At 34.6% G+C, this 4468-nt stretch overlaps 1 non-coding gene across 1 annotated transcript; it reads left to right on the forward strand.

Moving 5' to 3' along the window:
* Positions 1-452: 452 nt before the first annotated feature.
* On the forward strand, positions 453-556 carry LOC112714441 (small nucleolar RNA R71). The gene has a single exon (XR_003159263.1). It is a non-coding gene; the product is annotated as a small nucleolar RNA R71 (small nucleolar RNA).
* The last annotated feature ends 3912 nt before the right edge of the window (positions 557-4468 follow it).

Raw genomic sequence — 4468 nt, forward strand, 5'->3', positions numbered from 1 at the left:
TGTTGAGGCTTTTGTTGATCTTTCCATGAGAAATTTGGATGATTTCTCCGTGATGAATTATAGATGTTTCCATAAGGTTCACCCATATAATTTACTTCTGCTATTGCAGGGTTCTTAGGATCATAAGCTTCTTCTTCAGAAGATGCCTCTTTAGTACTGTTGGATGCATTTTGCCATCCATTCAGACTTTGAGAAATCATGTTGAATTGCTGAGTCAACATTTTGTTTTGAGCCAAAATGGCATTCAGAGCATCAATTTCAAGAACTCCCTTCCTTTGAGGCGTCCCACTATTCACGGAATTCCTCTTAGAAGTGTACATGAACTGGTTATTTTCAACCATGTCAATAAGTTCTTTAGGTGAATGGATCCACCTGTAGAATGGTCCAATGACATCTTGGAGAACTCAGATAGACCATAATAGAATATATCTATCATGGTCCATTCTGAAAACATGTCAGAAGGACATCTTTTGGTCATCTGCTTGTATCTTTCCCAAGCTTCATAGAGGGATACACCATCTTTTTGTTTGAAGGTCTGAACATCCACTCTAAGCTTGCTCAGCTTTTGAGGAGGAAAGAACTTAGCCAAGAAGGCCGTGACCAGCTTATCCCAGGAGTCCAGGCTATCTTTAGGTTGAGATTCCAACCATGCTCTAGCTCTGTCTCTTATAGCAAAAGGGAAAAGCATGAGCCTGTAGACTTTAGGATCTACTCCATTCGTCTTTACAGTCTCACAGATCTGCAAGAATTCAGTTAAAAACTGATAGGGATCTTCTGATGGAAGTCCATGAAACTTGCAGTTCTGTTGCATTAGAGCAACTAGTTGAGGTTTCAGCTCAAAATTGTTTGCCACAATGGTAGGGATTGAGATGCCTCTTCCATCAAACTTGGAAGTAGGTGTAGTATAATCACCAAGCATCCTCCTTGCATTATTGTTGTTAGGTTCGGTGCCATCTCCTTCTCTTGTTCAAAAATTTCAGTAAGGTTGTCTCTGGATTGTTGTAATTTGGCTTCTCTTAGTTTCTTCTTCAGAGTCCTTTCAGGTTCAGGGTCAGCTTCAACAAGAATCCTTTTTCCTTGTTCCTGCTCATATGAAAGAGAAGAGAACAAGAAAAGAAGAGAAGTGGAATCCTCTATATCACAATAAAGAGGTTCCTTATTGTCAGTAGAAGAAGAAAGGGAATAAAGAAAGGAGAATCCAAACAGAAGGGTGAGGATCGGGGTAATGATTTGAGATGAAGAGAGGTGAAGAAAAGTGTTAGTAAATGAATAAATAAATAGAATAATATGAGAGAGGGAGAAATTTTCGAAATTAAATTTTGAAAAGGAGTTAAATGATTTTCGAAAAATAAAGATAAGAAATAAAATTAAAATTAAAATTTAAAACAATTAATTAATTAAAGAAAGAATTTTTGAAAAAGAGGGAGGTATTTTCGAAAATTAGAGAGAGAAAAGTTGTTAGGTGGTTTTGAAAAAGATAAGATATTTTGAAATCAAATTTTTGAAAAAGATATGATTTAAAAAGATATGATAAAAAGATATGATTAAAAACATATGGTTGAAAAAGATTTAATTTTTAAAATTTAAAATTAATTACTTAACTAACAAGAAACTAAAATATAAGATTCTAGAATTTAAAGATTAAACATTTCTTAACAAGAAAGTAACAAACTTCAAATTTTTGAATCAATCATATTAATTGTTAGTGTAATTTTCGAAAATCATGAAATACTATTAAGAAAGAGATTTTTGAAAAATAATTTTTTTAAAATTTTCGAAAATAGAAAAAAATGAAAAAGATTTGATTTTTGAAAGAGATTTTGAAAAGATAAAATTTTTAAATTTGAAAATTTGACTTGACTTGTAAGAAACAACTAATTTTAAAACTTTTTGACTAAATCAACCCAAATTTTCGAATTTTTGAGAGAAATAAGGAAAAGATATTTTTTTGATTTTTTTGAATTTTTAATGATGAGAGAGAAAAACATAAAAATGACCAAAAACATAAAAATTTTGGATCAAAACACAAGATGCATGCAAGAACACTATGAATGTCAAGATGAACACCAAGAACACTTTGAAGATCATGATGAACATCAAGAACATATTTTTGAAAAATTTTTGATGCAAAGAAAGCATGCAAGACACCAAACTTAAAAATCTTTAATGCTTAGACAATATGAATGCAAAAATGCATATGAAAAACAATAAAAGACACAAAACAAGAAAACATCAAGATCAAACAAGAAGACTTACCAAGAACAACTTGAAGATCATGAAGAACACCATGAATGCATGAATTTTCGAAAAATAATGCATAAATTTTTAAAAACATGCAATTGACACCAAACTTAAAAATTGAATTAAGACTCAAACAAGAAACACAAAATATTTTTGGTTTTTTATGATTTTATGATTTTTTTTGGATTTTCTTTTAATTTTTTCGAAAAACATATAGAAAAAAAAGAAAATAAGAAATCCAAAATTTTTAATAAGAATTCCAGGAATCTTTCAATATTAGCCTAAAGCTCCAATCCAAGGGTTGGGCATGGCTTAATAGCTAGCCAGCTTTAGAAGATATAAATCAGGCATGTAAGAACTGATATTCCAATTAACTTGCCTCTATGCTGATGGTTTTGAAGCCTCAATCCAATTGAGTTAGACATGGCTTTACAGCCAGCCAAGCTTCAACATACTTTATGAAACACTAGAATTCATTCTTAAAAATTTTGAATATTTTTTCGAAAACAAAGAAAAAATTTTGAAAAATATTTTTTTGAAAACTTTTTGAAAAGAAAAATAAAAAGAAAATTACCTAAACTGTGCAACAAGACGAACCGTCAGTTGTCCATACTTGAACAATCCCCGGCAACGGCGCCAAAAACTTGGTGCACGAAATTGTGATCATCAACAATGGCGCCAAAAACTTGGTAGCGCTCTCAACATGAATCACAGTTAGTCACAACTCCGCATAACTAACCAGCAAGTGCACTGGGTCGTCCAAGTAATACCTTACGTGAGTAAGGGTCGATCCCACGGAGATTGTTGGTATGAAGCAAGCTATGGTCATCTTGTAAATCTCAGTTAGGCGGATAGTAAATGTTGTGGAGTTTACGAATAATAAATAAAACAGAAAATAAAGATAGAGTTACTCATGTAATTCAATGGTGGGAATTTCAGATAAGTGAGTAGAGGTGCTTGTCCCTGTTGGATCTCTGCTTTCCTACTGTCTTCCTTTAATCCTTTTTATTCCTTTCCATGGCAAGCTGTATGTAGGGCATCACCGTTGTCAATGGCTAAATCCCATCCTCTCAGTGAAAAAGGTCCAAATGCTCTGTCACGGCACGGCTAATCATCTGTCGGTTCTCGATCATGTTGGAATAGAATCCCTTGATTCTTTTGCGTTTGTCATCACGCCCAACAATCGCGAGTTTGAAGCTCGTCACAGTCATTCAATCCCGGAATCCTACTCGGAATACCACAGACAAGGTTTAGACTTTCCGGATTCTCATGAATGCCGCCATCAATCTAGCTTATGCCACGAAGATTCTGATTAAGGAATCCAAAAGATATGCGGTCTAAGGTAGAACGGAAGTGGTTGTCAGTCACGCGTTCATAGGTGAGAATGATGATGAGTGTCACGGATCATCACATTCATCATGTTGAAGTGCAACGAATATCTTAGAATAAGAACAAGTAGAATTGAATAGAAAATAGTAGTAATTGCATTGAAACTTAAGGTACAGCAGAGCTCCACACCCTTAATCTATGGTGTGTAGAAACTCCACCATTAAAAATACATGAGTGATGAAGGTCCAGGCATGGCCGAATGGCCAGCCCCCAAACGTGATCAAAAGATCAAAAAATACAATCAAAGACCAATCCAAAGACTAGATAGTCAAAGACCACCAATACATTAGTAAAAAGTTCTATTTATACTAAACTAGCTACTAGGGTTTACAGAAGTAAGTAATTGATGCATAACTCCACTTCCGGGGCCCACTTGGTGTATGCTTTGGCTGAGTTTGAACTTTACACGAGCTGAGGCTTCTTTTGGAGTTGAACACCAAGTTGTAACGTATTTTTGGCGTTCAACTCTGGTTCGTGACGTGTTTCTGGCGTTTGACTCCAGAATGCAGCATGGAACTGGCGTTGAGCGCCAGTTTACATCGTCTAATCACGAACAATGTATGGACTATTATATATTGCTGGAAAGCTCTGGATGTCTACTTTCCAACGCCGTTTCAAGTGTAGGAAGGTCAGAATCCAACAGCATCAACAGTCCTTTGTCAGCCTTTTATCAGAGTTTTGCTCAGGTCCCTCAATTTCAGCCAGAAAATACCTGAAATCACAGAAAAACACACAAACTCATAGTAAAGTCTAGAAATGTGAATTTAGCATAAAAACTAATGAAAACATCCCTAAAAGTAACTATATCCTATTAAAAACTACTTAAAAACAATGCCAA

The sequence above is a fragment of the Arachis hypogaea genome, chromosome 1 (assembly GCF_003086295.3).
Source record: "Arachis hypogaea cultivar Tifrunner chromosome 1, arahy.Tifrunner.gnm2.J5K5, whole genome shotgun sequence".
Classification (NCBI taxonomy): domain Eukaryota; kingdom Viridiplantae; phylum Streptophyta; class Magnoliopsida; order Fabales; family Fabaceae; genus Arachis; species Arachis hypogaea.